The sequence below is a fragment of the Astyanax mexicanus genome, chromosome 24, assembly GCF_023375975.1.
Source record: "Astyanax mexicanus isolate ESR-SI-001 chromosome 24, AstMex3_surface, whole genome shotgun sequence".
NCBI classification, from domain to species: domain Eukaryota; kingdom Metazoa; phylum Chordata; class Actinopteri; order Characiformes; family Acestrorhamphidae; genus Astyanax; species Astyanax mexicanus.
In genome coordinates, this window is record NC_064431.1 from 9,450,104 (window position 1) to 9,476,096 (window position 25,993).

Consider the following 25,993-nt stretch of genomic DNA (forward strand, 5'->3'; position numbering starts at 1 on the left):
GCTGGTTCATCTGAAACCTTATCTGCTTCACAGTCTCAGCATGTCTCAAAAAACCTTAGTGGGATTTTTCCAGTACAACAGGCCTGGCTTATGCTAATGCATCTAGCAGTGCATAAACCTAGCTAACTATGGATACATATATATACATATACACACACACACACACATATATATATATATATATATATATATATATATATATATATATATATATATAAATATATAAAAAAGTTGTACAGTAGCACTCGAGTGAACTCTCTAACTCCAACAGCCTACAAACACTTAGGGCTGGCAATCAACACACACATTACACTATTACATGTCTGGGATAAGGTAGCTTTGGGCAACAGATAACACAAAGATGGTAAGTAAAGGAGAGGCCGCACCCAATATGCAAATATATGGTGCCAGGAGCAACACTGTAGAAAGAGCATTGACACGTGTAATAAATAAAAGTTGGTTCAAATCACAATTTTTTAATGGCTCAACAAACATTTTTAAGTTTTCAGGTTGAAGTTGATAATATTAGTTCTTCTGACTAAAACACAAACACTTTTTATAGGAAATGTAGACAGATAGCAATGTACAGTATAAACTAGGAAGTAGAGTCCTTCTGTGTCTGTGTAATGAAGGTAGTAATTAACTTATTCAAAATGCTGAAGTTGTCCAGTGTATGAGCAGAACAGCACTGGCAGGTTATAGGCAGGTAATGATCAGGTGTGATAAGTGATGTTCAGCAGGAGTTTGGGTGCTGATGGAGCGTCTGATTTCTGAGGTGGGTCCTGATCCCTGTAGTGGGTGAAGGCGAGCAGATGGAGAGTCCTGGGCTTTGTAAGGGTCTTGACCAGCTTTTGCTATTACCAGGTAGCAACAAGCGTGAGAAACAGAATGTGGTGTAAGCCTTCCCGGCGGATAAAAGCTCAGCTAAAGCCTGCACGACGGCGGACACGGCATACTGGCTAAAGGAAGATTCTGGCCTGTTGTTTGTGACACAGTGAAGTACTGCTAGTTTTGTAGTTCTGTACAGGTTTATACAGGTGGAGTTGGTGTGTGTGCAGATCACAGATAGAAGTATAAGTGTCTTCCTTCATTTAAACACTTTTTTCATCAAACAACTCATTACTTTACCTTATTTCAGGTTTATACCTTATTCATATTTATGGCAGCTGATGCTTGTGTAAAGCGGTGTGTAAGACTGGTGGAGGAGAGCATGCCAAGATGCATGAAAACTGTGATTAAAAAACAGGGTTATTCCACCAAATATTGATTTCTGAACTCTTAGAACTTACTTTATGAATATGAACTTGTTTTCTCTGCATTATTTGAGGTTTGAAAGCTCTGCATCTTTTTTTCTTTCAGCCATTTCTCATTTTCTGCAAATAAATGCTCTGAATGATAATATTTTAATTTGAAATTTGGGATAAATGTTGTGCGTAGTTTATAGAAGACTCATTCCCCATTTAGATATACTAAAGTTACTGCTGTATTACTCCACATGGTGACACTAATCAAATGATTAGGGTAAACCTGCGGTGAAGAATATTGGTTGTGAAATTCAGTTAAACTGACACAATAAATAGTTAATAAAAGTTTCTGGTATTTAATTATCTAGGAGTATTTTATCCTTTTTATTAACACAGATGTCGTAAAGTATCGTCGAGAATTGCCTTGCAATATATTGAATTTCGCAGAATAACAGTATTATGATATCATAATTATTGTTGACAACGTAGCATGATAATATTGCATCGTGAGTATTTTGGCACAATCTTTTTGCATGCATACTGGATGTGTCCCCCAGTTTCTAAAACTTAACATCAGTGTGTAGCGATTCCCCCAGCTAGCTTATGTAAACTTATATAAAAATACATAAATTGGCTCAACTTAATTCAGTCAAGTCATCATTTCACTTAGACTCAGTTAAGCTACATACACTCTAAAAAGTAATTCTGTGTTTTAGTCACGAGAACTAATATTATCAAGTCGAATGAACTTATCGGCCAGAACAACTCAATAAAATGAGTTCAGAGAACTTCAACCTGAAAACTTAAAAATGTTTGTTGAGCCAATGAAAAAATGTGATTTCAAGCAACTTTTAGTTACTACACGTCAATGCTCTTTCTACAGTGTTGGATCATACAGCTTTCCCATACGGCTCCTGGTACCATATATTTGCATATTGGGTGTGGCCTCTCCCTTCCTTACCATCTTTGTGTTGTCTGTTACCCAAAGCTACCTTATGCTAGTCATGCATTATAAAAATGTGTGTGTGTGTGTGTTCATTGCTGGGTCTTAGTGTTTGTAGGTTATGGAAACACATTAACTTTGTTCTGTGTTCTTAGTGATCACAGTATGCTGGTTTTAAGTTACAGAGTTCACTTTTTATGGAGTTTACTCCTATATTGCTCCTATATTGTACTGGCAGTTAAATAGTATTATACTAAATGCAGACAGTACTCTCTCAAAATCCTGTCTATCTTCCCTGCCCACTCTTCCACCAAACTAAACCATTCTAAAACTGGAGCATAAAAACTGACTCACAGGCCATCCATTTATAGAATTAATAAAAAAAAAAAAGATATAAAATCTAAATATAGAAGTAAATTCATCTTATCCAGCCTGATAGAGTTTCATTAGGTTCTGTTGGAGACACTGGTCATTATAATAATGATAGCTGATTATTATAGTATTTCCTCTGGTACAGATGCGCTGCAGCACTCGTCACATCATGAGAAATCCCAGGTTTACCCGTTGATTCGGGAACAGCTTTAGTCAGGGCCGTTTTGTTGTCAGATATTGCATCTGTCTTCCACCTGCACCGGTTACAGTGCTGCCAGCCATGACAGCAGAAGCGTGCCACCCATGGGAGCGGCGGCCCTGATTGGCAGCAGACGGTTAGGAGGCCTCATTGATGTGCGGCGCGAACAGCATGCTGACACCGGAGGGCCCGGCGCACTCTCAGGTGCGTGGGGACCCACAATGCATCTGGGCATGTGTGTGATGGGATGCAGTTGGCCCTTGACAGGCTGGCACAGAGCAGACCCAGGCAATCTGCAGCCCTGCTGAGATCAGTCGGCGCAGGAACGGCGCGCAGTGATTGGACAGTTATGATCTACTTGGCTGCGGAGCTGTCGCGATTAATCAGTTCAGCTTAATTATTTGATTGAAAAATAAAATGATTGAACTTTCTCAGTGAATCAGCAGTAATTAGTTGGCAGTTTGCGTTATGGAAACGCATCACTGTCCGAAGAAAAATGTATCTCTATTTTTTACCTTTTATTTTTTGTTTTTTATAATTTAACCACTGCAGCTGGATATGGCACAGAGTCAACATTTCCCATTGGTCTGGTTTAATTGGCTAATGGCCATGTATTTTAGATAGTGTGGACCAATGCATAATTTAATATTAGAATACTTAAATAATTTCAAGCTTTTACAGCAGCCCACACACAAAAAGTGGCCCACTGGGAATTGCCCTTGGACTCCTTATGGCAATAGAAAAATAAGGTAAAGTTTACTTATCATTTCTTTAGTACATGACACAAAAAGTCAAATTTTCTTGAATTAACTTTTCTGTGAAATGGGCAATCTGCTGGGCACAAGGGTAATCTTATCTGGTTAGAAAAAAACATAATTGAGCTGATTTAAGTGAATAAAAGTTAGTAATACTCAGTGGCTAATAATAGAATAAAATATTACACAGAGAGTAAAAAATGGTTAACTTAGGTAATATTTACACAGTAATAATATTGTTAATTTGTAAATTGCAAATTTCTGTGGACCTACATTTCCCCATGTTTTTCCATTGATTCCATTTTTATTTTTGTTCCATTTTAGAGCACTTTAAAAAAATATGTGTTCCCAAGAGAACAGCTAACATGCACTGATCAAGCATAAGATTACAACTACACTGAAAAAAACAACAACTTTGGACCAACCTAGAAAAAATACTCTAATTTTTTAAACTAAAATTTTGATTTAAAATCAATCAAAATAGTATTCAACCCAAGTAGTTTTTAATCTGATATATATATATATATATATATATATATATATATATATATATATATATATATATATATATATATATATATATATATATTTTTTTTTTTTTTTTTTTTTTTTTTTATGTTGGTCTAATGAAAAATTATGATTTCTTGTTCAAACATGTTTTTCTCAGTTTGCCTGAAAGCAAAAACATTCCCTATTAAAACAGTCTCACCTCTTTCCATTGGTTCCTGTCACCACTATGACATGTAAAGAGCGTGACCTCCCTCACCATCATTGTAAAGTTGGTTCTCTCAGGGTATCTTCTCTGTGTGTTGTAGGCTGTAGGTACAGGTTGCTGGTTTATTAATTGTTGAATATTGAAATGTTTACAGTGGTGTTTCTACACAATTACACTGCCTTTGAGTGCTCAATTAAAGGACAAAAGCCTAGTTAGAAAATGTAAGATTTTCTTTAACTTCAAATGTAGCTTACACTGAAAAGGAGAATTGTTATAACAACTGTGTATATATCACAATATTTCATTTTTGAGACCTTCAAGAACACCTGAAATACACAAAACAACTTGGGCACATAAAAAATATAGTGCATCCAAGTATCCGTGGCATACTTTATAACAGCCACAAACTATCATATACAATAACCATGACAATCTTGTCATATAGCCCTATCCCTCTTGCTGTGTTCATCTTTTGGAGTGTATGTATGAGTTTGCTCTGGATTCATTTCCCCAGACAACCTCTCAGACAACAGCAGTTTTGTTAGATTGAAACCAGAGCTTTAACTCATAGATAGCTACTCTTATTGAGGTCTGGGAAATGGAGCTGTAGCTGAGCTTTTATGGGTGCTCAGGCTCAGGGCACGGTGTAGACAACGCATCAAGGACAGAACAAAACTACCTGCTTCTTAGAAAAATGCACTTTGCAATAGAAGACATTTCAGGGGCCCACACGCTGCAGACTGCACAATTCAATTCAGGTCAATTTGTAAAGCATTTATTCCAGAGCAGCTTTCCCCAATGCAGGTTCAGCCCCCAAATGAGCCGAGCTGAGGGAGGTAGGAAAATCTCACTAATAGGTCATAACGATACTGGCAAAGCTACAACTGCAGTACATATTACAACTGAGGAACAACAGAAAATAACTCAAACACCTAAATATACTTTAAAGTGTTATAATTTTAAATAATGTTTATAATAAAGGCCCATACTGTATATGCTCAGCATTAAATACAGGCACTGAGTGCACTATGTTTACAGTGTTTACAGTCATTAATCACTGCCTTTATATTATTACAATGTTGCATGTTTATTTCCAAAACTGTTAACTGTGAACTGCCCTGAAGTGGATTTATTACTTGATATGCTATTTTCAGTGTAGTAAAGTAAAGCACCCTGATTTGCTAGTAGTTGCTCAGAAAACCAGTCAGTTGTTTTATGGTATAGATATATATTTTTTTAAATTCTGGTATATATTACAGAATAGTGTAATCATACTCTGTAATCATATTTACAGTTTTTAGATGCTTAAAGAAGAAATCTGGATTAAAATGTATTTGATTAGTAGTGAAACATGATAATGTCCATAATAATGTTCAATCCATTTACCCCCAGCATTCCAAAATATGTTTTACGCCATGCTTCCAAAAGGGTTACAATGCTAGTGATAGGTGTGTAGGGTTGCCAATGGCTATTTTTACACCATTAACAAACACAAAGTAGCTCCACACTTCTTACCAGTCAAAAGATTGGACACAGCTCTTCTCAGTCAATTGTATTCTTTTTTTTTACATTTTATTTAATTTACTTTCTTTATTTTTTACATTATAAATTTAATATTGAAGACATTGAAGTTATACAGATTTTGAAAACAATAAGTGTTAAACAAACCAGAATGTGTTATACGTTAAATTCTTCTTAGTAGCACCTTTAGCTTTGAGGACAGATTTGCACACTCTTTGGGTCCTATCTTGCACTTTGAGCAAGGCACGCTGCGATGCTTATTGCTATCTTACACCCCACCAACAGTCATTTTCATGTCTTCCGCCTGCGTATGTTAAAATAGCAACAGTGCTACACTGATGGGCGTGTAGATTTCTGGTGTATTGCTATCAGGTCAATGAAAAACACAGGTGCACTACTTACTGATTAGAACCCTGACAACAGTCAACAGTCAGATGTTCATTGCTATCATGGCATCACAAGATAGCTACACCCCCACTCTCTACACACACACACACACATGGACATGCAGCAGTGCACGAACTCAAGTTATTCATTAAGAAAATTAAGAATAAAATAACATTGCTGTTCCTGTAAATGACAAAGACATACTGTTTCCATCGTTATGATAGCAGAGACACACTAAAACACTCTAAATCGAGCTGCATGGTGCACGGTTGATGGCTCACCTTTAGATTGATTTAATAGGGCCCCGAGTATTTTAATCTCAGTGTTTTCATGAGGGAGAGTCACCTGGAATAGTTTTCTCAGTGTCTTGAAGGAGTTCCTGGAGGTGCTGAACAATAGTTGCTGCTTTTCCTTCATGCTGTGAAGCTCCAGCTCATCCCAAATCACCATCACAGTTCATCAGGTTTAGATCAGGAGATTAATGTGGAGGACTAAGAATTTTTTTACCGTTTACTACATAATTCCATATGTGTCCCTTTGTTGTTTTGATGTGTTTAATATTAAACTGCGATGAAGAACATAAATAAAATTTATTTCCAAACTTTTGACTGGAACTGTATATAAAACAGAATGCTGATCTACTGTTCCCAGCTCCCAGTGAATTGTGTGATTGATCAGGATGCTCACAGCTCAGGAAAAAACATTCAGCGATAGGTCTGAAGCTTGTTAGCATATTGCACTCTTCTGCGATATCTGGTCCCACCATGACTTCCAGATTAACTCACACACACAGAGTCACATAAAGCTGTGCCATCACTTTTGCTTACCAAGCATGAAAGCATTAGCGGAAGCAGACTTCATGCAGAAGAGAAAATGCTGCACTGGGGGGAAACACAGTTCTGTGACCAGGCAGTGTGTCATTTCTGCTAATACATGCTGGCTACTGTTAACTTGAAGCTGAAAATTTATGCAGAGCACCCTAGCCCATAGCCAGAGCGTCCCTATAATAAAGTTACACTGCTCCAAAACTAATTATGAAGTGTGTGATCCATGTGCTGCCATCTGGGTATGACTGCTGCTCTGGATCACATGATGCAGTCCGTTTTCCAGCACTGTGTTTATGGGTTTTAGTTTTTAGTCTTTTACAGAGCAGATTTCGCTCATTTTAATGATAATACATTGTGAGTTTAGGTGGTTTGGTTTGGGAAGGATTGTTAGAAGAATTGTCAAGATTGCAGCAGGGAGCCGAGGAGGCGGATGTAAGTGTGAATAATTTAATTGAATTTAGTTTAACAAAAAAAAAAAAAAAAAAAACAATAAACCGAAACCAAAACAACAATGGAAACATGGAGTACACTATAGACTGAGGAAACAAAGAAATATGCAACCTCACTGATTATTAACATGAAAAAGAAACAAAGGGCCTATATATACACGGAAGTAGACAGGAAACAGGAAACACTCTGGGACAGGTAACAAGGGGGCGGGGTTACAAATGAACACAGGAGGGAGCACTGAAGCGATGAAGACAGGGGCGGAGACAAGGAAAACACAGAGCCACATGCAGGAGAGCACATGGCTAAGAAAACAGACAGGCATGGGAAAAAAGAGAAACATGGAGATAGATAGAACAGGAAAGACACAGCACAGGATGAGATGAGAATATTTCACTGCAGTTGCTGCTGCTTGTTGGCAAGCTCTGTTACACCTCTAATTTGCTTAAAGGTTTCCTTCCGCTAAAATCCATTTTTTCTTGTTCTTCGTAAAATTCAATAGGTCTCTGAGTTGTAAATGCATTCTGCACATAAAACTGTTCCTCAACTCCATTGTCTGCAGTAACTAGTAAAAGAAAATATTCAAAAACAAGAGTCGATCAGGAAAAGCACCCATCTCTATGTTGACTCTATGTTGAATTCATGGCTTCGCCCACTTTGACTCTTGACCTTCCACAGACAGAGCTGAAGCTGACAAGTCTCAACAAATAGAAGCTAACTAATAGAGTTAGGAATAACATGACAGTTCGTTTTTGTGTTATTTGTGTAAATAACACATCAGTGTTATATGCTTTACCCCGTAACTCAGAGCTAAGGAACAAATGGTTAGAATTTGTCTATGGAACACCACCAGAGAAGTACAATTAAGAGGTGGGTGTATTTTTTAGAACAGTTTACACTAGTTAAAAGTAAAACTCCACCCTGGGGTTTTGTTCTAACTGCCTGCCTTGGCTCAGCCAAGCCCGGGGGGATTTTTACTTCCTGGACCTGCATTACCCACCTCTGTGTGTTTACATAGGTTTACATAGGATCTCCGGTGGATTTTGCATTTTACAGAGACTCTAAGACTAGGTTAGTGGCTGAACTGCACTTAGCAGGGCATTACACATGTTGTAAATGTAACATATGATATTGCGTGTAAAAAAATATATTTATTTGAAAAAAATTCTAACTGTTGTTCGTCTCGCTGGTGATTGACTCTGATTAGCCAATCAGAGTCAATCTATTTGCATGTACGAATATTCATGGACAAGAGCCAAAATCCTAGAGCTTTTGTCCAGAGCTGTATGTATTTCAATAGTTAAGAATGTGTCAGTACCATTGCATTGTTTCTGCTTATTAAAATATCTTGATTAATATTGTGCATTGTGAAAATATCTTAAAATATTCTGATTGACGTTTTTATCATATTGCCCATCTTATAGATCTAGTCATTAATTGCTGTTTGAGGGGCTGATATCGCTGATTGCTTTTCAGCACAGCAGCAATCAATGACTGGACTGGATGCTACATTAACCTTTTCACACTAGTGAGCTTGCTCACAGACAATTAACCCCTTTAGACCCCGCATCCATTACAATCGACACCATGTATTTTCTTTTATTTTTAATGTTTTATTGCACATTATACTAATCGAGAGCTGTTGTTCATCAGAATAGACCATGAACCAGTGAATGAACCAGTTCACAAGCAGTAGCTTAGCCCCGCCCACTGTACTGGAAACAACAGTAACTCAGACATTAGGGTTTATGTGTTTTTTTTGTGTGTGTGGGTGTGAGGCTCGTATGCGTGTGAAGTCACAGGTCTGAATGGGATGTAATGCAGCTGTCTGTGGGGCGTGGCTATGTTAATTAGATGTTAATGTAGCGCTCCTAAACAAGGTTTTAGTGATTTTACCCATTTTTACACATTTACATGCTGTACATTGTTTCAATAATTCTATTAAGTAACCTAATTACACCGTTATCTAAATTATGTCAACCTTCAGATAACAGACTTCTAATGTAATTCATCATACTTTGACATGATTTCATGTAATTATAGCACAGTTTCTTGTAAAATTAATAATTATTCTGTTTTATAAGGAATATATGATACTTTTTAAGAATTAAAATCTGTTGAGAGGGAAAGATATAATGTAATTATAGGACAAGTTCTTGTAACATTACAGTAATAGTTGTTAATGATAGTAAATTTACAGTTCATGTCTGTTTTAAATGTGGCAGTATTTTTCTGTTTTTTTTTTTTTACAGACATTTTTTGGCGCACCCTGCTGCTGGAAAATGTATTTTTTTTTACACTTTATTTTTTAACGGTGTAGGTTTTATAATAATTTTTTCTAATTTCGAATTAGGTTTTTATATTATATTAGAATAGTCTTTTGTGTGCAATACAGACAAAAACAGCATTCTTATAGTTTTCCATCACTTAAACATTTGTGCCACTCTTGCCCACAATACATATAGAATCCATTGCAGTAAAAGAGTGGGAGCAGTTTGTGTTATTCAGTATAATTTGTACAGTAAGAAAATGAAAGGAGAAGCTTACAGGTAATGTGTGTGATATAATGAATCATGTTTGAAGGAAAAAGGCTATTGTTTTTCTCCTGTATTCACAAAGAAACTGCACAGTACATGATTTTAACATTGAGACAATAAACAATCAGACTGCTCATTTAATTCCTGTTCTTAAACTGTGTGCATAATTGCCTATTTCATCATTTCCCATTCATAAGTCATACTGTTCAGCAGCAGTTACATTACACTGAATAACAGCTATGCAGTTGAGGAGTAACTTAATCTTAAATAATTTTTTTGTAACATTTATTTGTATAGACCTTTTTACAACAGTGCAGCATTACAGAAATCAGTAGTATAACAAAAAAAATAATAATAAATCATAAAACCCCAGGTAAGAAAACAGAAGATCTTCCTTAGAGCTGAAGGAAGAAACCTCACAAGAAACCAGGAATCACCACCAGATGGGACCCATCCTTTCGTTGGTCAACTTCAAATTCTGAGTAAAAAATAATCACTTTACCTTTACATAAGTCTGCTGATATCCTCAGGTGTACTAATATTTCATAACAACCTCACGGGCCAGATGTTTCATGCTTGCGGGCCCCATCTGCCTCGCGGGCCGCCTATTGCCGACCCCTGTTCTATGGCTTAAACATTTGCGAAACTGCATGGGACTGAATAGGATAAACTAGGGATAAAAAAAAAATAATAATAATAATAAACGAGTCTGGATCAGTATTGCTGAAGATCATAGCTTAAGGGTCTGCCATGAAGGAGTGAACTCAGTTTGGTGGCTGTCGGGCCAAAGGAGGACTGGGCTTTGGTATGGGTATAAATGAATGAGAGTCAATGGAAAGAATGAGGAATGGAAATAAAACAATAAGTAAACAAGTGCAGGTCAAAACAACCACAATAATAATAAATAGTCCATTTAAGGTTTTTAGCAAATTAATCACAATAGAATTCTGTGATTAATCATGATTGATAAGTTTCTAATAACGGGTATTTAAATGTGAATAAAAATAATCAGTGTTAGACTAATTAAACTAATTATTGCTAGCAATCCCTTAAAATAACTATTAATCACAACAAAAATAAAATTATGATTACATGTTTTAAATGCTGGTGCTTAACTGTGTTTTTGGGAAAGGGACAGAAATAATGGTTTAGTGTGATTTACACCATATTCCACACTCAACAGCTTGAAAAGAGGACTTGTGCCATTAGCTGTGTGTGTTTTGTTTGTGCAATAGGAGACAGAGAAAGAGAGCATAACGTTCAACATAAATAAAAAGTAATTTATCTTCTGAATTCAACAGTAAGTGTTGCTGTGGTACATTCCTATATAAAACTGCTAGTGTGTCACCAGGCTCTGCCAGTTTTGTCACGCAATTAATTTTTTTTTAAAACAAAATGACATGTTAACGTTTCTGGATTAACTGCATGCGTTAACACATTAATGTTGACAACCCTAATAATAATATTAAAACAGATAACAGTATAGTTGTGCATTGCAAAGTAATTAATTAATCTCCTGCTGAACCATGTTGATTAGATTGCTGACCTTTAGACCTTTAGACCGTTTGCTGTGTTTGTTATTTTTCTCTTCAGTTCCAGACTGAGAGAACTGAGAGTGGTGGTGCAGTCACTGATGCTCTCTGTGATGTGTTGTGAGATGCTATTTTAGGGTGATTTTATTACCATCCAGTCACAGAGATCCGTGCATGATGTAACTGAGGGTGGGCGGAGCAGAAATCAAACCGAATACCAGTTTGCGGCAACATTAATACGAGAGTAAAGCCCTTGATATCTTATCTGTGCAGCATGTAATTGGATGGATCTCTCTAAAAGTGAGTGCTTTCATGTGGGCTTGGAGTTTTAATAGGTGGGGTGAGTGAAGTCCGTCTGCTGTGGACATGTTAATTGGTGAACCAATGGAAGCTTTCAAGCCGAGATTTCCGAAAGGAAGAGAAGTCGTGTTGGAAGACTGAGCGACCGCAGCACTTTTCCCCATCATTAAAAAGTGTGTGTTGTGTGCTGCCGTTTTGCTGCTGAGGCGTGTGGTAATTGGGCCTTTTAGTAGTCGCTCTGGCTCGGACATCAGTGGGGGAAATCGTATGAAATCTGAAGCTCAGCTGAAGTATGAGTGCGCGGCCCATGTAATGAGCTCTTTTAAAATCCCTCTGCTCACGGCTCTTTCACTATCAGTAAGTCACGCAATATTACACTGGCCCGCTCACAGCGCCTCTCACCCACATCCAGCGTGCGACCACGCTGCCGAGCACGAGTCGATGCGTCGCTGATCAGACCGTGCTGCGTTTAAATTTTAACACTGAAATATTAAATATTAACACTGCAATACATTCTGCGCTGTGATGTTCCGTGTTCAAATGCAATTAAATTCTCTCGCAAAGCCGCTTTATAGAAAAACGGGTCAAGGGCAGACACTGGCGAGGAAAAGCTCCCTTTAGAACACGAGGAAGAAATGCTGAGTAGAACCAAGACTCATGAGACAAACTCAAAAAGAGCAGAAAGAAGAAACACTATGAGGGAGCTCAAAGGACTTAAAAGGAAAAGCTCCCAAAGAGCATGAAGAAAGCAATACTGAGAGCAACCAAGACTCACTTTAAGACAAACTTAAAAAAAAGAGCATAAAGAGCTATAAACATAGAACCTATCCAATTTAATATTTACATTTATATAAACATTACAGTCACACTGTTTAATATGTAATAAAGTATTTTTCACACTGTAAAGCACATTTAAATTCCCTTAATTATCCCTTAATTCTTCATTTTTAGTCAGGTTGTAAGGAGCTCTGCACTGAAATACAGTTTTATACAGGAGTTTCAGTGAAGTTTCTCCAGCACCGAGACTGGAGCAGTATTACCATTAGCCACACACACAACGCTAGCTCGTTCACCATTCAGAGGCGAGTATACCGGACTGTATTCTGCGTGTTTACTGTGTTAAAACAAGCTATGTGGAATGACCCTCTTTCTGATAGTGGCTTGGCTTACCGGATCACTCAGGGCTCCTTAGTATATCGCTGTTGGGCGGCATTTACTAGCGTAAACACTGCTGCTAACCGTGGCTAGCACTGCTGCTAACCTTGCTGTTGATAATATTGGAAATCTAAACTTACTGTAAATAAACGAGAACGCTTTACCCATCCCATTATGTATGAATATAAAAGAGAAAATTGAAGTTTATTGATTTATTGCAGATTTTTCCCATTTTCTCCCACTTTGGCTATACAATTTTCCTAGCCCTTTTTGCATCCCCATCATCAGTGGCGCCTGAGACCCTAGGAGGGTGCGAACAAGTAAAATTCTGTAACACTGACACCAATAAATCAATAATCCTCTTCAGTAACACAGATGCTGTGAAGTATTGTATATAATTGTCTTGTGATATATATATATATATATATATATATATATATATATATATATATATATATCATCATTATCTTGAGATGCCCTGTGATTCCCACCCCTAGTATGAACACTGTAAAAAAAAACTGTAGTTTTTACAGGAAAACGCTGGCAGCTGTGGTTACCAGAGTTTTCCTGTTAAAATTACAGACGATAAGTAAATAACTCTACTGAAAAAAAATGTAAATTAATTTACAGTGATTGAAATCACTGCTAAATTACAATAATAATCTGTCAAGTTTACACAAATTAAATATTAATTTTGCATAGCAGTGTTCTACATAAAAATACCCTTTCCTGTATTTTTTACCTCTAACAAATGTCTTTAAATATTAGAAGCAGTTTTATTCAGTTGTGCAGTGAGTATATAAGGTTTTAAGCAATGCTATGCAGAAATAGGCCTTGTTTATGTGGAGAAGCACTAAAGTTATGCTCTGGATGCTGAGAATAGAAGCTCAGTCCACTTCAAAATCTGCAGTATAGTTTTGGCCGTGCCATTTTGAACAGATATTGGTTCAGCTCTTTTGGTAAATGGCTTTACTTTACTTACTCATTTGACATTTAAGTCGAAGAGATCCTTTCAAGCTACCCATGCAATCTCCTCAGCCTGTCTCCTATGGATCCCCCACCGTTGCTCTGCCTCCTTTGATGCTAAAATAGCAGTTAAAGGTTCTGTCCATGGCTAAGAGGAAGGCATGGGTGCTAAGTGGAGGGATTTGTTGTAAAAGCTCTGACTCGTGTTAATGACCCGCAGCCCTTGCTGAGGCTTATCCATTCAAATCTCCTCCAGCGTGGAGATCCCTGGAGTGCGATGATTAAATTAAGATTCTTTTAACAAGCATGTCGAGGTGCACTGAGCCTCTTGAAGTGGATCCCATTCATGATCCACAACATCAGACCACCGCAGAGTCTGCATTCAAAAGCTAGGCCAAGATTTGTAACAGAATTAGAATAATGCTACAGTAAAAACTAGCATGGGATCAACTACCAAAATAAGCATTAGTTAATGCGCTACATGTCAAACGTTTGGACACCCTAAATTTGGTGGATTTTCATTATTTTAAAATGTTCTGCATCTGTAGATTCCAAACTATAAAGAAAAACGTATGAAATTATTAAGTAAACAAAAAATGTTATATTATTTAGATTTTTCAGTAGCACCTTTTGCTTAGATGACAATTGTGTACATCTTGGCTGGATTTTCTTAGTCAGCTTTATGAGGTAGAGTCACCTGAATGTCTTTCAGTTAACAGCTGTTCTGAACTTCTCCAGAGGTAAGTACTTGAATGTGTTGTCTCTAAATGTGTTTAAAAGATTGTAAAGTTGTCCAGAGGTAGAGTTGGTATACAGTGAATAGCCCTATTTGAGTTATTTTCTCATTTATTATGGCAAGAACTACTGAAATATGTAAGAAAAAAATAATTTAAGAAATGAAGATCAGTCAATCCAAAACATTTCAAGATTTTTTTATTAATCCTCAAGTGCAGTCAAACAGACCATCAAGAACATTATGATGAAACTGGCACTCATTAGGACCGCCCCAGGAAAGGAAAAGCAAGAGTTCCCTCTGATGTACAGGATAAGTTCATTAGAGTTCCCAGCCCTAGAAACTGCATGTTAACAGCTCCCCAGATAAGAGTAACTAAATGCTTCACAGAGTATTTTGGTTTGTTTAACACTTTTACTTTTCATGTAGTTACTACATGATCCTTTATGTGTTCCTTCATAGTCTGGATCACTTCAGTATTCATTTACAATGTAAACGTTTGACTGATACGGTAATTTCTAATATTTAAACCTGTAAAAAAGGGCTAGTGACACTTAAGCTTTTCTGCATTAAAGCCGCCATAGCAGAAGTGCAACACCAAACACAATGAATGACTGTCTCCTTTGTTTGTCCTTTTCTACCTTGGTTGGGCATTTATTTCTTCCAAAAAAGAACTGATTAGAATACTTTTTCTTCTGATCACAAAATAATAGTCCAGCCTAGATTTCTCTAAACCCAGAGGAATTAATGCCATTAACATGTTTAATTTGCATTTTCCATGCTATCCCAGCCTTTTCTGATTTAAGGTTGTATTATAATGCACTCTTCATGAGCTAATAAATTTATGCACAGTGACAAAACCTGTGTAGATTCTGGCTTTGTACACCTTCTCAGTGGATCTCTAATAAAGCAATAAGATATTGATGTGACCAAGATGTAGACTTTCAGCTTCACTTAAAAATATATTGCATTAACCTTTTAGGAGTTACAAGCAATTTCTTACATGCTCCCTCTAAATCACATAGGGTCAAAAGTAATTAGACAAACTATTAATGTGATACATTTAAACAGCATTTATAACACTTGGAAATGAATTCATGTGCAATCAGTGACTGTCTGAAATCAGAAAAACACAGACTGTGCCAAATGCTCATGCTGAGATGCTTTGCCAGGCCTTTACTGCTGCCGTCTTCAGTCTGTGAGTGGTTCTTTCTGTCTCAGTAATGCTGCATCTTCAGTAAGTGTAAAGCCTGACCAGGTGGGTTAAGATCCAGTGCCATCCTTATCAGTTTCACAACATTTGACTCAATTCGTGCAGATTGTACACTATGGTCTGCTCAATCTTTTGTTTCCTCTGAAATCAAGGGTATTAAGGAGTTTATTCTGTTTTGGTGGAGTAACTGCCTCTACTCTTTAGGGAAGCCTTTCTTACCAGCACTTAACAGCACTCTACCCACACTCTATACATCACTATACTGCACACTACCCACACTCTACCTCACTTTAAATCACTCTACCCAAACTCTACTTTGCTCTACTACACTCTACCACACTCTACATCACTCTACTACACTCTTCTACACTCTACCTCACTTTAAATCACTCTACCCAACCTCTACCTTACTGTACATCACTCTACCACACTCTACCCACACTCTATACATCACTCTACCACACTCTACCTCACTTAAAATCACTCTACCGCACTCTACACAACCTCTACTTCTCTCTACCACACTTTACCTCACTCTACCCAACCTCTACTTCTCTCTACCACACTCTACCCAACCTCTACCTCACTCTACTACACTCTACTCAACCTCTACCTCACTCTACTACACTATACCCAAATTCTACTTCACTCTACCCAACCTCTATCTCACTCTACCCAACCTCTATCTCACTCTACCCAACCTCTACCTCATTTTAAATCACTCTACCAAACCTCTACCTTACTCTATACACTCTACTACACTACATCACTCTACTACACACTACCACATTCTACATCACTCTACTACACTCTACATCACTCTACCACACTCTACCCAACCTCTACTTCACTCTACCACACTCTACCCAACCTCTACCTCACTCTACCACACTATACCCAACCTCTACTTCACTCTACCCAACCTCTATCTCACTCTACCCAACCTCTATCTCACTCTATCCAACCTCTACTTCTCTCTACCACACTCTACCCAACCTCTACCTCACTCTACCACACTATACCCAACCTCTACTTCACTCTACCCAACCTCTATCTCACTCTACCCAACCTCTATCTCACTCTACCCAACCTCTACCTCATTTTAAATCACTCTACCAAACCTCTACCTTACTCTATACACTCTACTACACTACATCACTCTACTACACACTACCACATTCTACATCACTCTACCACACTCTACATCACTCTACTACACTCTACCACACTTTCCTATACTCTAACCACACTCTACATAACTCTACCCCACTCTACCCACACCCTACCTCACTTTAAATCACTCTACCCAACCTCTACCTTACTCTACAGCTCTACAGGTCAGCTTTTTAAATTTCAATCAAAACAAAATATGATTTATTTTTCAGCCCTTCTTACATTCACCCTAAAACCTTCTTTCTATGGTGCCTTCTTTGTGGTTCTTCCGCAGTTGTGTGGGGCTTACCTGCTCTTGCAGTTCACAAAATAGCATAGGCGTATTTTTATTGTTCATGCAGGTTACCTTCTGAACCAGATCAGATAGCTCAGTAGCACATAATGAGGTTATTGTTGGAATTTTATGTAAGTTACAGATAACAACTTCATGGACTCTATTTAGTTTCACCTCAATTTATCACCAGTGCTCAGTGTACCACAGTTTGAGAACTGCTGTCAAACAGCTTTAAATATTGAGTTATCTGTGTTTCTTTAAGGGCAAAGGCCAATCAAAGTCTTTAAAAAGTGATTTCAGGGCTCGGGCTGTGTGACAGAACAAAAAGTGAATTCTCACATAAAGATAAGTTGCAAATCTGGAGGAATTTGTTCTTATCCAGCCGGTCAGATTTCCCCTGAGTGTCAGAGTGAACCTCATCTGTCCTCCTTTAAGATAAATGTACAGAATGGCCGAGTCGGTCTGAGGCAGTCTGAGGCACTGATAAGGCTTCAGGAACATTGCCCTGGACAGTGATGGGCTGATTTACTTGACAAGGCTTTGATAGAGATTGTAACAGACTGAACACGGCTGAACGTACATTTTGTCGTGTTCTGCTATTGGGAATGATATTGCGTGTATTACTGTAGGCTGGTTACTTATGTATGATTCTGTAATAATCTACAGTATATCTGGAGGCAAAATCTATAAAAAGGAGAGAAATCTCTGAAGCCAATCTCTATACCAATATTTGTCCAATACTTTTAATGCATTCAGGCTCTACAGTGTATCATTTCTTAATCACTATTGCCATATATGCCTACAGTATATTATGAAAGTTAACAATCTAAACAATATTCTGCCCACTCCCACCTCTAGATGCATTTTTATTAAAGCACAATTTAATTAACTGTATCATTAAGATTTATATTTAATTATGCTACTTGATTACTCAAAGTAATACAGCGTAGTCTTTAACTGTTTTAGATTGTTGACTACTTGATATAATTATTAAAATTGCCGCAAATATGTTTTATTAATGAAGTTTGTGACAAAGATCCACATGTGGCTGCTGTTTAATTCACCCTAATGCCAGATTTCAGAATATTAATTACACTATTTTGGCCTTGTCCTGTCCACACAGACTAGTAAAGGCTAAATTATATCCAGTTTTAATACAATTTATTCACAAACTAAGATTTTCTGCTGGATTATTATGGCTATCATGGACATTGTTCTTTTTTCATTTTTATTAAAAAGTAACTTCATCACAAGATTTTTATTCCCAGCAAACACAAAGCAAAAACCACACAAACCCACAGTACATTTATATTTGATAGACTACAGAGATATGTACTCATCTGACCGCTCATCATCCCTGTAGCCCATCCCTGCACCATAAACCACACACTCCTATACTTTACATCCCACACGAATGAATACACTTCACAGTGTGGTGTAGTATTTATTATATGCTGATTTATTTAGTAGAATGTGGTTTGTTGTGCCTTTTTTTCTTTCAGGGTGAGAATGATGTACTGTACTGTTTATGGTTCAGTCTAATAGCAGTGTAATAGTGGACGGATTAATCATGTCTTGCTGCTGAGAGGAACAGATGTAACAGTAAACTCCAGTCAAAAGAGAACTGGCCAAAAGAGCCAAATCCAAAACCAACCAAAAGAAAATACAAGGTAACAGCATAAACAAAACAGCAGAATCTATATGCTAGAAAATCGGCAAGAGAGGCAAACATAACAAAGTGCTGCATATACAGAAACAAGAACCCAGCTGGCCAACAACATCAATAGACGTGAATTTAAGGTTAAATGTTGGTCATGATGTCAGATGACAAAAATTTTGCATCAGGATAACATCTAATACGGTAAATCTGTATCACTCAGCGGACACGTTGCAGAGTAACGGCATATACACACAAGACATTTTTGTATCATTGCCTTCTCCACCAGCAGCTGCAGCATTAGCTTAGCACAGGCTAGCACCTAGCCGAAGCACGCTCGCCCGCAGCGCTGGCTCGTCTTTTGTGGAAAAAAAGAGAACGAAAATCCATCAGTCACCTCCAGGGGCGGATCTAGCCATTTTGGGGCCCTAGGCAAAATATAAACAAGGGCCCTCATTCTTTAAAAACACACATAAACCAAATAACTAGAGATGGAACGATCGATCGGCAGTGTATCAGTATCAGCCGATTTTCAGACAAAATAAGGTATCGGCGATCGGCAGATATTCTTCTGATTTTAGCTGATCTGATTCAGGAGTTTAGGGTTAAGCAGGTAATCAGAGCTGTGTGTGGATGGCCGGTGAAACTGCTCACTTACAGGAAGCTGCAGTTCCTCATCCAACCACTAGCCGGAGCTGCAGCAGCAGCAGCACAAGCCCTATGTCTTCACTCAGTCAGAGCTACAGCCCAGCCACGGGCTACAGAGCTCAGCTTTTCTTAAATTAATTTATGTAGGAAATAAAGGTTTTAACCCCACTAACCGGATAATACAGCTCTCTACAGTTCATCAGACTTTTTATAGTGACCCATATCCTGCATTTGTCTGAACTGGTCACACTCCTAAACTGACATACATGCATGTACTAAACAAGAGCATCGCTTCACATGAAGTTTCAGTTTCATCAGAGCATCCATGTTTTTACACCTGCAGTTGGTTTCTCTGGTTTAAAATTGTCTTTGGCGTGTGGTTATGCAACAAAATGATCACAACAAACAATGTGAGCACAATGTCAGAGCTGTCAGTGTGGAGCACCGATAATTACCCCGTTAAAAAGTTTAGGTTTAAATTATGTTGTGCTTTGTTGGTGCATCTGTTGGCTGTTTAATAAAGTGTATAATTTAATCAATGGTGAAATAAATTGCAAAATTAATGCAAACCTGCAAGAAAACATGTTCAATATTTAGCTATTTGACTCAGACCAGAAATATATATTTTAATGCATAACTATAAAAAAAAACTGGCAAGTCAATGATTCAAATGTCATGTTAATAATATTGATATTGATAGTAAAAATATTATATAATTATATTATGACACTGCATATCTGTCCACACTGTTAAAACAATATATTGTGATATTTCCTGTCTCATTCCTTTCACCCTTTTTTCTTCTCTTTGACTTAAAAGACCTGAATTTTTTAATCTTGCTGTTTAGACTGAGCCACACTGCCACCAGTTGGATATGTATTGGATTTCAATACCACATATGAAAGTGGTCCAAATCAGAATTGGAAAAGTCATGTTTATTGTGTTTTTGTCAGATAGACAGGCAGCAGGAGTCACAGCTGCAGGAGCTGGCTGGCTGGTTAGATCTTCTCTCTGATATGCAGATTCTGATCACGACTGTGTCTGTGCTGAGGGGCTGAACAGCTTTCACTAAATTCCTGACCATCACACCAACATACAGACAGTAACAATATGCTACTGTTCTAGGTTCTGTTGTACCATATTTTTTGCAGTATAAGGCGCATCGGATTATAAGGCGGATTATAAGTGACACTAGTAAGAATGCCTACTTTAAGTGAACAATCGTGTTGCCATGTTTCCCTTTTAGTTCAGCAGGTCTCGCCACTGAGGGGCCCCTACGTAAACAAAACTGTAATTCTTAAAAAATAATTTTCTTTCAAAGTCCAATGAGCACTGAATGTTAATCTACACAGATTTCTCTCTTGAAAACTGTTTATTTGGGGAGTAAAGTGCTTCTGTTTATTTACAGTAAGTTTAGATTTCCAGTATTTTGTCCATAGGTGAGCACTAGCTGTGGTTAGCAACGCTAGCCCGCTACAATTAGCAGCGCTAGCCAGCTGCATTCAGTGCTAGTAAACGCCGCCTGATAGCGGTACACTGAGGAACCCAGAGTGTTCCGGTAAGCCAGGGTGCTATCAGCTAGCGATTTGTCCCACACAGCTGTAAACATGCAGACTACAGTCCAATATACTCACCTCTGAACTGCGAAAAAGCTAGTGCTGCGGTTAGCAGCTAATGCTAATCCTGCTGCACTCAGCCTCAGCAATGTAGAAACTTCACTGAAACTCCTGTATAAAGCTGTACTTCAGCAGAGTGGCTTTACTGCTCCTTAATACCTGTGTAGTAGAATTAATACATAAAACACTCCGGATTATAAGGCACACTGTGGCTTTTTGGGAAAATTAAAGAATTTTAAGTGCGCCTTATAGTGTTATAAACTTACGTACCTGAGCTCAATATTGCCCATTGGGTTTAGTTAGTAAGAAGAGACTATTCACTTAAAGAAGAGTACAGTATGTTATAGTATGTTAACTTTCTTTAAAAACAGTAGTTTCATTTCAACTGTTCCATTTTTTAGATTATATATTATTTAGAATTAAGGCAGGAAGATATGGCAAAAATCTATATCACAGCATTTTTCTCAATTTCGATTGATATGATACATTTCTGATATTGATATGAACTATATAGCTGTATATGCCCCTGGTGTATTTTACTATTTTATTTTATTTTTGATAATATCCTTAATATGCTTATTGTCGATATGATAATAAAATATATCACTATACAATAAACTTTCAGTATATTCTCCAGCTCTATTTAAGATATTATTATATTTCTTATAATGAGAAGTTCATTGTATAAAAATGCCTTATGATAATATATTTTATTCATATCAGTGGCCTGATCTTAAAATGGCAATATTATCAATAATATATTAAAATGTTATCTTCTTTCAGCTTATAATATGGTAGCAAAATATAAAAAAAATATTTGAAACATAAAAATGTTTGAAAAATGAAATAAAAACACTGTTTTTAAGTAAAGTTGACATATCAGCTCAACCACATTAATGAGATTTCCTCTCAAACTCAGTGTTTAGAAAGAATTCTGGATTTTAAGTTACAAATCTGATTATTAATTTACCATATAAAGATTGAGCAGTCACCCGTTGTGCATATTCAGTCAGTTTCACATAGGAACAAAAGTTACAGATGTTTTGATTTCACCTATTTAAAAAGTGAAAAAGACTACAGCAGCAGTAAAACTAGTGTCTGTGTGTGTGGCCGTGTGTGTTTGTGTGTGTGTGGAGAACAGAGGAGAACACTGCAAAAAATGTCACTGTTTCTGCTTAAATACATAAATAAGTAAATAACCAAATGCAGCAAGCAACATTGATGGTGGAAAAACTTATTGACGTCACGTTTATTTATCATCTGATACGTTGGGAACATAATTATTCTGATAGGCCTGTATGCCACGCCTACCAGATAGGGGAAAAATGAGAAAGAAATATCCAACACTACAGAGAACTATAGAGTTCAGTAGACAGTAGTGTAGAAGGCAGTTTATTTAGACCCTGGTGGTGAGTTGAGTTCAGCAGAGTTTGTTGATTTCTCTGCTCTAACACACCCACTAATACAGCCAATTAACACTGGGTCTAATCAGACATGCTCAAACAGGAAAAGTACGAACTGTAGAGGAATCCAGCACTTCAGTACCAGAGTTCCTCAACCCTGATGTTGACAATTTGGGGAAAACTTTATACAATTATGTCAAAGCCTTGTATCGTCAGTCAGGAGAAGGCCAGAGTGGACTAAAACAGTACAACTAGACACACTTCTGTACTATTTAGACAGAATTGTTGTACATGTTGTTTACTTCGTTTGATAGTGTATGTTATTTTGTTTTTAATATTAATAATATTAAAGCTATTTTATAATCCACATTTTATGTCTGTTTAACCTTAATAATTAATGTACACTGCCTGGCCAAAATCTTTTTCCCCAAGATCTTGAATTATTAGTATATATAATATTAGCAATATGTGACCCTTTTTTTTTGGCCAGTGTATCTTGCTAGTTTTTTTTTTATGACACCACTACCTCTTTTTATTCTCGGTGTATTGCTATCTTGCACCCAGAAAACACAGGTGCGCCACTAACTGAAAAAAAGCTAAACAGATGTCAATCTTCAGACGTTTATTTCTACCTTGGCTGTTAATTGTCAACACGGACTGTTTCCCATTGCTTGTACACCTCTGCTTGTTATGCACACATGGACACACAGCAGTGTACAAACCCATAGTGCATGCCTGTCCGCAGCTATGCAAACTTTTACATCAACAATAATTCAAATTTAAAGAGAATGAACAAGCTTGAACAAGCAGGCTCTTAAAGGGAATGGCATGTGACACCCTGGTTTATTTTACGTTATGCCCAAAACACACCCATGATTACTACTTGGGCAATTATTTTTTTTTTTCATTTTCTCCCTAATTTACAAGGCCAATTACCCAACCCACTTATTAAAACTCTCCCTATCACTAGTGATGCCTCAACACACAAGGAGGGTGAAGACTAGCACATGGCTTCTCCAATACATGTAAAGTCAGACTCTGCCTCTTTTTAAACTGCTGCTGATGCAGCATTGCTGAGTAGCTTCACAGCACACTCGGAGGAAAGTACAGCAACTCGGTTCTGATACATCAGCTCACAGACGCCTCGTGCTGATCAACATCACCCTAGGAGTGATGAGGGGAGAGAGTGCCATCTACCCACCCAGACAGAGCAAAGCCAATTGTGCTCTCTCAGGGCTCCAGTAGCCCATGGCAAGCTACATGAGCGGCAATCTCCTAATCATAGAGGCAGCAATTAGCCCCGCCTTTTGGGCATTTTAAACTGTGCAAGGCGTACTTTTCCCATTGTTACAATAGCAAAGACACACTGACACTCCCTAAATCAAGCTGCTGAAATAGGGCCCATTCTGTTGCTGTCCATGCCCTGAATCACATTTTAAGTGGATCTGTGTAGAATTATTGTACATGTCTCTCCAGCTTAAACAAATTCAAATTTGTTGCTTTGGTTTGACTTAAAAAGCAATGTTAATGCTAATGCTTTAATCAATAAGTTAATTCCACAACACTCCATTTGTGGGTTCCTGTTGAGCTACGCATATTAAGCATGGTAATAATAATGCACTCAGAGGGATTTAAGCTGCAAAGTTCTGACTTTAGATGCACATTAATTGTGGAAATCCCCGTTCTGGTTAATACTTTCATCAAATTTTCTGTACAGCTGCTTGAGTTTTGCAGAGTTGGTAGATGGCAATTAAATTCGCTCATCCCTTCAGGCTAACGAACAGATTGTCTGGGAATGGAAAAGACTATTTGGAAATTACCTACCACCATTTTACTAATATTATTTCGGACTGTGCATGTGTGCGCCTGTGTGTGTGTGCTCTATTTACTCCTAAATTTAAAATGTGGCGTAATAATAGAGTTCTAAAATAAGCCCAGACTAGAGATCAAAGTTCTATATTGTAATAGTTTATTTATTTAAATACCAAAGTTAAAATATGCCTTGAAAAATGGGTTTATGTTCTTTAATAAGAATCTATAAATGTGTTGCGCATATGGCCAGAGGAGATGTTTATTATTAGATTTTCACAGATACCTTCAGTAACGTAAAAGCTCCAAACTTTTAAATGTAAATGCAGAGATGCAGTGAAATTAGACATTACTGTAAATGAAATGAGATGAGCTGGGAGATAATCACATTACACTTTCACCCTGTTTGATGTTCAGAAGCACTTATGGCCATCTCTCTCTCCGCGCTGTCTGCTGTGAGAGGGATAATGGCTCCGGAGATGGATGGACCGTGCGGGATGCGTGCAGTCCTGCCCGCCGGTGTGAGGTAGAGGGAGGGTAATAATGCTCCAAGGCATTGGTCAAAATTCACTATCACATTACTTCTTATATATTGCAATATCAGGTGACATTTCAGCTGGCATTAATAATACAATCTTTGTATATTATGCATTGCAAGACAATACGTCATAATCCAAAAGGTAAACAGTAGCATTTAGGGTAATAATTTTTTACTATTTATATGGTACTTTATATAAGAAATAAGTGAAAATCTATAAAAAAAAAAAAAATCTTTAAACATGTTTAAACATTTTTAATCCAGGTGGACAATGAATCGAAAATGCAAAAAAATAAATAAATAATAATATCTGCACGTTAAAAATGTGAAGAGTTAAAAACAGCATGGAGAAAAAATTAACCCTAGGCCGCGTGAGTAACTTAAAAACCCATACCATACAAAATTGCTGTGTCCGCCCTTTACTGAAATAATGATTCTTTAATTCATTATTCGCGAAACACTATTTTATTTAATATTTTAACAATGTCGCCAAATGGGATTCAGTTATTACAACTTGGAAATAAGCAAAAAAAATGATTTAAAATTAATTTGAGAAAAATATACAACTATTTTATTTAAAAGCAACTTAATATTTTTACTTTCTGAAAAAAGAAACACGTAAATCAAAATCAAGCAAGATTCTGTCTTGTTAAGTATTTGAAATGACATTTTAAGCCAATTTGTGACCCAGTTAACACCTTTCTACTTATATGTCATTGTATTTTTCTTGATAACCTGTGGATCACTTAGATCTGATCAGATCTTTAGTGTCAAAGAGATTCTGAAATTTATGTTAAAATGACAATCTGTAAGTTTGGGTGATTTTGGGATTTGGTGAGAATGTGTAATTTCACAAACCATGTGGAAGATTTTTTTTTTTTTAAAGCAGGGTAATTTAAATAAATTGAGTATTGCTGTATATACTGTTTAGTTCTATTTTGTTAATTCGACATGCTGTCATAATGTAGAACGAAATTACATCCAAAAATTTTAAGAACATTTTGTTTTTAGAATTAATATATTAGAAGT

The 25,993-nt window shown here is 37.1% G+C and overlaps 1 protein-coding gene across 2 annotated transcripts in view; it reads left to right on the forward strand.

The window, feature by feature from the left end:
- The window catches only part of igsf21a (immunoglobin superfamily, member 21a), a 509,658-nt gene that overhangs the window by 152,310 nt on the left and 331,355 nt on the right, over positions 1 to 25,993 (forward strand). The gene's annotated exons all lie outside the window — the stretch shown is intronic.